The sequence below is a fragment of the Adiantum capillus-veneris genome, chromosome 4 (assembly GCF_014529385.1).
Source record: "Adiantum capillus-veneris isolate H3 chromosome 4, ASM1452938v2, whole genome shotgun sequence".
NCBI lineage: Eukaryota > Viridiplantae > Streptophyta > Polypodiopsida > Polypodiales > Pteridaceae > Adiantum > Adiantum capillus-veneris.
The window spans coordinates 159,148,364-159,159,294 of NC_140934.1; positions in this window are offsets into that span (position 1 = coordinate 159,148,364).

Here is a 10,931-nt window from a genome sequence, read left to right on the forward strand (position 1 = left end):
AGCTATGAAAATGGAGCAAAAGAGAACCAAGAAGGTAAAGAAAGAAACCATTTCCAGTAACTCCAGCAACTCAGAAGAGACTAGCAACTCAGAGGAAGAGCCAAAACCAGGAATTGGGAGAGTGAGTTGAAATAGCTCAGAGAAAATTTAGGAACTCTCAAGAGTAAGAACCAAAATGCCCGCTAAGTCCGAGGCATGGTGCATTCACTGCCAGGGAAATGACCATACAACAAATGAGTGTGTCAAGTGTGATTATTGCGAAAGGAGAGGACACCCCTGGGAAGAATGCCCTATCAGGTTATCTACACCAGTTGTGAGGGTAGCGGTGCCACAAACGCGGGGAGCCTCAACACCTGGACCTAGGTGCTCGAGCAGCTGCTTAGCGACAATACTCCAGGCTGCCACCTAGAGTGTTCAACTGCTGGAATTGTGGCCAAGAGGGCCATTTTGCACGAGATTGTACAGAACCTCCGATGAACCAGCAACCTATGAATCCCACAACCATCAACACTCACTGAAGAGTGAATTTGATGTTACCAGATGTGGCAGCTGTGACAAGAACCGCACAAGAGCTACCAGACAAACCCAAGAAGTCCCCAGCCAAAGTCTGGCAGAAACTGAAAAAGGAGGCTATCCATAAACGAAGGCACTACAAGGGAAACCACCTTAGTATAAATACATCAATGAAACAAAGCAAGCACCAGCTAGCAAGACCAGCAAAACTTGGATCACAAAATAGAGTGAGAATTGCCCCATCGTAGGCCAATCAAGAACCAAGCCAACTCAGCAAGAGGGGGAGGACCAGGAAACAACAGGGGAACTACATCAGCCAGGAGAGATCTGGGAAATAAAGGCTTCAGATGAACAGTTAAGCAAGAGCACTTTGTGGGAGAATGTCTCAAAAAGAATCAACAAGATAGCTCTGGAGATGTCCAGGCTGGTCCAAGCTGTGCCACCTTTAGAAAAAATATTGGAAAAAGAAGGCTTGAAGACAGCCTATGAGATCAACAAAATTGGTATTAGAGATGATCAAGCACTGGTCATCAATGTGGAGTGCAAAGTCAGAAAGCACTCGAAGGGAGTGGACATGGCAACCCTCGATGGGGAATCTGGGGTGAACATAATGTCTGAAAAAGTTAGGAAACATTTGGGTCTGAAATACAAACAAGCACCTTTCAGGCTTTGAGTTGTAGACCAAACACTGTCGGATCCGCTGGTCTTGGTAGAAGACGTTGAAGAGGGGGAATGGGGGAACACACCCGGCACACAAAAAGACTACCTCTCTATAGCTCAGGGCATACACAACACCCCAATCCATTAGAGTTCACCTTTGAAACTCTCAACACAAGCTAGCAAGCCACCGCATGCACACATACCAACACGTAAACAAGCTCAACACAGCTAGCCACGCATTTTACTGCTCCTTTTGAGCCACACGCCGCTTCCGCACACGAAACCTCACTCTCACTTCCGTTCCGCACTCAAAAAGGGGCCCGAGAGGCACGCAGATCCACACCGAGAACGCACACACAAGTAGAAGAACTCGAGAAGGGGAGGCAAGGGAAATGATGCGAGAGAAGCACCATGGAAGCTTCACCACTGCTCAAACACCATGTACAACTCTTTTACATCAAACGGCACACCCACATGATCCTTGGGCAAGAAAACACACACTCAAGGCTTTGCATGCACACACCTCTTCACAAGAAGCCCACTCAAGAACTCACCCACACACTCTATGGCTCTTTGCAGGCTCCCAAAAGACCTCTTGAGCAAAAGTCTTCCAGCAAAAAGCATAAAAAATGACTTAAAAATGGCTTATATAGGAGGTCTCTCTCAATTTTGGTATCTCGGCCTTGATTGGTCCACTTTGCATCTCAATTTAGCAACTTGGGAGAGGGTACACCACCTTGCTTGATTTGCTCTCTCCTCTTCGGGTGTTTGAGAGGGGTGCACTAGCGACATTGTTAGTACCCCTAGTCATTTTATTAATTTTTTTTTATCTTTATTTCCTTCATTTCCACCTTTGGTAAGCTTGGCTTTGCACTGCTCTTTTGACCTCCTCCCTTGACCATTTTGTCCGGCCCTCAATTGCCCACTCTCCTTTGCACTCTTCGGAGTGTCCCACTTAGCTGGCTTTGATCGCCTCTTTGCGCACCTTGTAGCCTTTGAACTTGGATTTCTCTCTCTCTCTCTCTCTCTCTCTCTCTCTCTCATGTTGTGGGACCCATTCCCTCTCTCTTGAGCTACCCTCTTGGCCGCCCTTTGGGCTCTCTCTCTCTCTCTTACATGTACCCGGGGGGGGGGGGGGGGGGGGGAGGTCCGACCTCTTCTCTCTCATGTTTGCACAACTCCCTCCTCTTATGCACATGAGACCTCCTCTTATGCCCTCTCTACACACGAACACCCCCTACCTCATGATCCCCCTCTTTGCCCGGGAGTTGATTTCCCTTTAGCTCTCACAGACATGACCCTTCTCCTCGCCAGTAGCAACATCGCTAGTGGGGGAGGCCTAGACTTTACCTTCAAAAAGCGGCGGGCACGAGACTAGCCGCCTATAGGCTGCCACATCATAACTGCACGCCCAATGCCATTGCCACCAACAGAGACGAGCGCCACTATATTGCCACCAAGAGGGAGCCCGCTACACCTGCCACCTCAAAGAGCGCCAAAGGCACCACGAGGTTTGCACGCACAGCGCCCTCATGGAGACCTCCATCGCTCACGTAGGAGAGCACTACTCTCTTGCTTCACGACCAAGAGTGGATGCCCTCGTAGCCCTTATAATGTGCGACTCTTGGCTTGCCCTCTGCATGTGGGATAAGGCCGGTGCCATGTGGCACTGCAGGGTTTAATGGCTCTCCAAGGCTTCAGAATGTCATCCATAGTACCTTTAAAAAAAAAAAAACTCTTTTTTATGCCCACTTTTCGAGTGCTTCCATTTGAGGCCCACTCGCTCAATGCTCGAGCCATCAAATCCAACCAAAAACTTGCACAATTGACTTCAACCCCCTTTGGCCGTGCCGCTATTTGTCTTATGAAGACCCACAAACCGAGGTCATCCAAATTGCAAAAATAACAAACTGACACCATGATGTCGAGAACGAACACTGACTTCAATTTGCCATATCTCTTCGGTCCGGGCTCCCATTGAGGTGTTGTCAAAGCCCATTTACTCCATTTGATTCATATTACCCTCTAGAACCCTGTTAAGGCCCAAAGGATGCCAAATGGAATGATGTTCAAAGCAACCAAGCTTGCACATACCCGACTCCCCGCAAATCTTCAAATGGCCATAACCTGCAATCTAGAGCTCCGGTCTGTAATTCAAAAAGACCGGCATGGTCCACAACACAAGCACTACACATGTTTCCACTGAAATCACCTCTAGCCACTTGTCCCTGGATGCCCTGTCTGTCTCAGATCTGTTAAACCTTCTAACTTCAAACTGCACTATCTTTCACACCAGGGCTCCGTTTGACAACAACTCTAGACCGGCTTCTAAAGCACCTCAAACACTACATTCCAGATCACTGACTCGTCACTTTGGGCACCTTGAACTATCATCCCATTTGGCTCAGTCTTGGAGTCTTTTTTGTCTTAAAAAGCTGCATCAGGCATACACTTCCACTAGCACCTGCTTGCCCAGGTCTTCCACATTGACTTATGCACCTTGTCATGTACCTCTTCTAGCCTTTGCTTTGCATAGAACACTTCCTTGCACAGACCAACGTTGGCTCCACCATCATTGCCCACCCCCTAGTTGAACATTTATGTTCAACCACACACAGGCTTATTGAACTTACAAACTACACACTCCAAACACGCTCTCTGTACACAACAGAAACACCTAGCATGTGTACAAAAATTGGCACCTCTCACCCACCACCTTTGTTCATGCGAGTTGCCCAACCCTCTGCTTTACAGCATAGTCACCACCTGGGTCAAGCACCTTGCACTGGTCTTCTCCACTCACCTGTAACAGCTTTGCAATGTGCCATACCAATGCATATAACCACCTGCATACCCAAACTGCCAACAACATATCTCTACCACTCCATGCACCCATTAGCATACCGCTCACTTCAAACACATCATCTCCAAACACATCAAATAGAGCACCATCGTGCTCACCATCAGAAAACATGCATGCACACGTACCTGACCCACCCTCCCAACCATGTAAAGGGAGATCCTCTTCGAGAAGATCATGTACCTCTTCAACAGCCCACTGCACAGCCGCTTCTATCACCACAACTTTCAACCACCACTCACAAACCTCCTTGGAAAGATTGGACACCGCCTCAAAATCTGCACCAGCTATCATAAAGTGCACTTTTTGCATTGGAAGATCTTCCACCTTTGGCTCCATACTGTCCTTCTCACCTACCATGCACTCAATTCTAGAATCACCAAGCTCTTCCTTGTCGGTTGGCCCTTCAAGGTTGATTAGCACCAGCTGCTTGTTGGCTCCAATCACCTGCTCTTTCGCTGCATCATGCTCCACAACCATAGGCAAGGCTGCCCCATCTCTTTTGGAAAAACCTTGTACTTGTTGCACCACCAAAGCACATTCCACCGCCACTTTGATGAGCATGGCCATTAGCATGGCACCACACATCATTTTTACCTGCATATCATCACCTCTAGGCCTGAACTGCTCCACTCGGTCTTCATTAGTCATCTTGGCTTGCACTTCATCCTGCTTCTTGCGCTCATTCACTGTCTCTCCACTCACATGCAAGTGGTCATACTCATCATACCTGGATTGAGATGACGCGGTCTCCCAACTCGTGTCTGCATCCTTAGAGCTACTGTCACTTGGCTCAATCTCTTCCTTCTTAGGATGTAGGCCACGTGGCCGTGGGAAACCACCCTTACTCTTATTTTTCCGTAATCAATAAAGGGAGATAAAGTGAGAGAGTTGACTATCTCTCACTTTCCTCTTCACTAATCCAACTCCCTATTTTTGCTTCATCCCCTTTCCCAATTCTCTTCTCCTCTCTCTTGCATGCATTCTTCACACTCCGCCAAGACAACCCCCACAATTGATATCAGAGCTTTGGCTTCGACGGTAGCGGCGGTCTAGTTGCGGCTCGATGCTCAAGGCCTCGAACTGGGTTGATCCAGTGACGAATCCGGCACGGATCAGAGAGATCGGCGGTCTCTTCCCCCTACCCGGTGCACGCAACCCCTCTTGTTTTCAAAAGAGATCTTGGAGATTCCAAGGAATCAAGCAAGAAACTGTGGGTATCTACGGACATAACAGGAAGCTTAGAAGAGCTTGGAGGCTTGAGATCTGCAGTGGTCAGAGACAAAGAAGCAAGATTGGAGTAAGCCAATCAACGCAAGCTCAAAGGCTTGAAGGCAACAAAAAATTGAGGGCAAAATCGATAGAAAAATAAATCGGCACTTGGTTGCATTTGGCAGAAGGATGAGAAAAGCTTAACCAAGTAGCGAGCTCACAAGCAGAAAATTGATTGTAGTCAAATGCATTGCAAGCACTGGAGAGGCCGTTAAGAGTGTTGTGAGCAGCAAGCACCAATTTGGAGCAATTTTTGTTGGGTGTGTGTAGTTACACACACACACACACACACACACTCAAGGGCTCTAGGGTTGCAACTCATCACACACACACACCCTTGATTGCAGTAGGGTTGAGGCAGCACAGAATCGAGAGCACCGAGGAGGAATCACGTTGGCAATTTTGTGGCACTATCGAGCTTGAGAGTTAAGCAAGCAAAGAGAATCCACACACCCATCTCAGGCTTTGAGCATCCCTGGCATCCACACACACACTCGCTCCCCCTCGGATCTTAGAGAATCGCCAGTAATCGACATAATTCAATTTCTGTAGAAATCGACACAATGCTATCATTTTTTTTTTAGTTTGAGCCTTTTTTAAAAACAAACCTTGGTGTGTGCAAGGGCGTAATCCCGCGACAGCCTCGACTTGCCCTCCCCCGATCCTCTGACACCCCGACTCTCCGATTTCTCGACTGCTCGCACCCGGGCAACTTGAGTAGAGAAACATAGTTTGAAAGTAGATAGCTGAGAGAGACATAAAAATTTCAACCCTCTTTGTGTGTGAAGAGAGTGAAAGCAAGCGTGATTTGTGAGAAATTTTTTCTCGAAAGGGAGCGAGCGAATGAGAGAGTGTGGGACGCATGTCTAACTTCACCATTCTATATTATTGCAGTATTAGCGAGAACCACGATTCAATTGTCAATCCATGGGACGAAACTGACTCGACTAGTGCATAGAGGCTACAAGAGGTTGTCAATCTCTCGAAAAACAACTAACAACTCGCATCTAACTCAAGCTACACTCAAGTGACTGAAATCACCAAAAACCAATCGCTCATCGGCAAACAAATCACATCCGTTGCAACATCAAATGACATCCAAAACGTAACAAAACTTCTAGGACAAGTTTATAAGACCTAAGCACACATGCTTATAGTCTCAAACCCCACTTTAGGTCAAGTTCCAAAATCGCGATTATTAACAACAATGAATTTTTGACCTACTCGTTTTCGACCCATAATGCATCTAAACGCTTAGCAATGATGTCCCAATATCCCACCTATGCTTAGTTTTAAATTTGAAAGTGTAAATTCCTAGTTATGATGAAATTAGACCGCGGATCGGCGACGCCAAAAGCTACAACTCTGAACTGCTTACGTTAATGCGTAGAGCTCTTACCTGCGGTTGCAATGCAATAAACATGACTACAATGTGACAACCGGGGAGGGAGTAGGAAGCGTGAGAAGGAGAGGAGTGAGCGTCGTTAGCTCACTCTATGTATTTCATTATCCAAAACTTATCCAAAACTAATAAAAAACTTACAAAAATTGGCTTTTATACCTTAGCCAAGGTTTTTGGGTGGTCAAAACTAATAATCTTGAGTTCTACCAAAGCTGGGTAATGACAGGCTGACATAATCTGAAAGCTTGTAGCCCCAGCTCATTAATTACAGAGTTTATCCGAGAAAATAGGAGTTACAATATTCTCGCTTTATCAAAATAATACTTTTTTTCCAAAGAGAACTCTGAAAAATGGTATCCGTGTTAGCTTGCTCCCCTCCTCGCGTGTGTCGTCCCTTGACACAGTTTTATAGGCTGAAATAGTCTTCGGGCTGGCGGCTGGCGAAGAGGTCTTTAAGCGCATTCAGTGCCTTCTAGTATCCGATTTTTCTTTCTTTATCTGACACTTGCAGAAACTGCATGGTTACTCTGTTCTTCAGCTCCACCGCTGAGTAGCCTACAAACCTTGAGGCTAGATTGTTGATCACTGGTGCAAATATCTTCACTCGCCAAGTGAAGAATCCCGTGTAGAAAGCTTTCTCAAACGCCAACATATTATGTGATGGTAAGAACATACACCGGGCGTAGAAGCCATAGAGGACTTCTTCGGAAGGCTGACCACTGAGATCATAGCATAAACCTTTATTTCCCTCGAGGAATGACATCCACCACGGGATGCCTGCTTGCTCTGGCTCATGAAATACTTCAATACAAGTGAGCAGCATTCGGCATATCTTATATAACATTGCACAAGAGAGATAACGGTAGACTCTTGAAGAAAGACATGGCGCTCGTTAGGGTTTTCACCATGTATTCCTCTGTGACCGGTCCCTTTTCTGGAGCTGGCAGTCTTGGGTAGTTCAGCCAGGTTGGCCTCTTCTTCATTAGTGACTCATGCTCTTGCCAAGTCCTTACTCTTGGTACAGGACAGAAAGTGGGATCTCTTTGCAGGGCTGCAGGTGCTCTTGTGATCAGAATCAAATACCTCGGATTCTTGTTCAACCAGCTCAACCTCCACTTTGGGTGGTCTTTATCTGCGCTATCTGTTTGCATGTCTGCGTATAGTCAATCTTTTACTTGGAGTAACTCCACCTTTTTCAAGGGGTATGGCAGGGATTGCTGATGCCATTGCGCATTGATTTGATTGGGAGTGAGTTGAGCGACATTGACAGAGTGAAGAACTCTCAACTCCCAATCCATCGCTACTTTCCATTGCTCATCCACCTCTTGTGTGATCTTTAATTTCAGTGCATCTTCTTCAGCTTTTGACAGCTGGACCATGGGCATTGTGTCTGCATCTGTAATGTTTATCTAAAAATCCTCCTCACCACTAAGCTCTATTGTCAATTGTGTCTCCAGTTCAGTGAATGACACTGAGGGTATATCTATTTGCGGCGGCTCCGAAGTGCCTGCCTCTTCTTGGGTTTTTGACTTTCCGTCTCTCAGGAGCTAGTTAACTCTTTTGAGCTCATCTATTTCTTTTAGGAGCTCTTCTTCTCTCTAGACTCGCATCAAAGCCAAGTCCCTGTGCTGAGATTGCTCCAGCTTGAGGTCCTTGTTCTTCTTCTCCAATGCTTTATACACCTCATTTGTTCCTTTGATCGAGGCTACGACTGGATTCTCTCTTATTTGTCGTAAGAAGATTGCCTAATCATTTATTCTCTGTTTGGAGTATTGTAAAGAAGCATTTGCAACATCCAATTGCACTTGAATTTTTTGAGTTGACAGGGTTGTCGTTAGCCTGTTCGTTTGTAACTTCTGTCAGTTGTTCGTCTTTCGCTTTGCAAGCATCTGATAACTTTGTGAGCAGATCACCTAGCTCTTCCATCTCCTTCTGCTGTTTATCTCTGGCTAGCTGATGTTTTTTAGCTTCGTCTTTCATTTCCTGCACTTGCCTCTGAATATCGGTGATGACGTTCATTCGGTCTTCTAACTCTCCTTGGAGAGTGTCAATCACCATCTCTAACTCCTTGGCCTTTGTGCTACGGTCAAGTGCTGCTGATCGGAGTCTCTTTGTCATATCCTGCATTTGCCTTGCATATTCGTTTACTTGTAAGATTACTTCGTCATTAGACTTCCAGTCTTTCTGTCTTGCTAGCTAGGTTGATGTGCCTGCAGCCTCATGTGTGTCTTTTGGCTGTGTCGTAGCTGCTGGTTCTTCTTGCCCTTGAGGTTGTGGCTGCCTTGTCTTCCTGAGGCTTTGTGAATGCCTCGGTTGTTTCTTGCTGTGTGGAGGTAGAGGATTGTGTCTTGGACTTTGTTGTGTTCTCTTGTGTAGTGGTTGCCTGTTGTGCAGATTCTTCTGCCTTTTGCTGTTCAAGCTCATCTTCTTTCTCTTTTTGTTGCTCTTGTTGATTAGCCTCTTGTGCAGTTTGTTCTGCTTCCTTTGATTCAAGTTTTGTCTCTTTGGTGGGCTCAGCTTTTGTGGCTTTCTCTTTCTCAAGCTCAGCTTCTTTAGTGGTGTCTTTACCTGCAGGTGATGGTGGTGGGCTTGCCATAGGATTTTCTTGTTGTTCAGTAGACGGTGAAGTGGGTCAGGGAGACCCTTGACCTTGGTCATGTGCTTCTTCCCTTGCCGTTTCCTCGGCTTGTCTCTGTTCCTCTGTCTCTTTTTCTTTTCTTACTTCTTCCTGAGCTTCTTTCAGCTTCAGGGCTTCTGCTTCTTGATACATTTTTTCTAAAATTTTATGGGATCTTTAGCTTCTTTTCTCGTGTGATGCTTTGCCCTTGGGCCTTTAAGTCCACTACGCACCCATTTTTTTGGGTCCTCCCCTTGTGCTTGTCGACTGTGCTGGAAGGCATGTTTTTCTCTTTCAAAATGAGCTTGCTTTTGCACTGGCTCTTCTTGGTGGGCGGCCACAGCTTTTCTCTTCATCTCCTCTCTTCTTGCCCTCTTTTCCTCATTATCAGCGCTCTTGTTGTTGTGCCTTTTCGGCGAGCTTTCAGCCGATTCTTCATCTGACTTATAGGATCTTTTGGCTGACCTTGTAGATCTAAGAGATGGTTGTGCTACCGATATCCATGTGTTTTGAGCTGGGGGCAGGCGGTAGGTTGTCGGCCATGCCGATGTCATGGTACGCAATCCTTGTCAAGACTTCTGGTACACCCAAGTAAGTGATCTTTGCTTCTTTCTTTATGCCCTTCAGAGTGGTCAGGACGTACTAGGCGTGGTCCACTGGTGGTTGTTGACTTGAGAACTTGTGTGAAAGTGGTGGCAACCGCATGATTTGGCGTGGTGTACCTTGGTGGCCTTTTTGCCAGGAAGTGGAAATGCTGCTGGTATAACCTTGCTGGTTCTTCCACTTGCTTGTGAATTAAATCTGCAAAAGTGGATGCGGCGGTTTCTTTGGTGAATGTACCTACCGTTTTCCTATCCCTTGCCCTCATGGTCATTTCTTCTGTGGGCAGTCTGAGTTCTTGTGCCACTATAACTTTGGTTATTACCACTTCGACCTTATTTCTCTGCGTGTCAGAAATTTGGGTGGTTCCATCTTCTTTAATTGTGGATAAAAGCTCGTAAGCTTTTTGGAAATCCACTCCGCATGGTTCCTGTTCATAAAAGTCTCTGAGTCCCAGCCTGTGGTTGTCTTCTTTGGTCTCAGGCTTTGCGGCGACATCATATACTTCTTTAGATAGGAGTTGCAACTCCACCTGATGTCCCTCTTCACTCTTGAATCTACCGGTGAAGACTGTGGTATGATGCTCTTCTAGCTGTTCTTTGGAGAAATAAGCTGCCTTGGCGGCTTTGACTAAATCTGGATCCAATTAATATGCGGGCAGCTCTTGCAACTTTTCCTTTTGGTTGAGCTTCTTCTTGGCTCTCTCTGCTGCTTGCATGGCTCCTGTTCAGTGAATAGAGTGTCAAAGTCAGCAGATTTGTCGAAATTTTCTCTGAGATGTCCTTTACTCTAAAATGCTGACAATTTTGGTCCAATTTTCTTCAAATCAATTTTTGAACAAACATAGATACATAAAAACATGCAAGAAACAAAACTGTCAAGTCAAAACAAATTTTTGCCACCAAAGTAACTAATCACAATTATTTACAACTGAGTAATTTTTTTCAACTTTCTACAAACTTGGCTTCATAGGTTTGAAGTATCTACCAAATATATGCTCTGAGTGA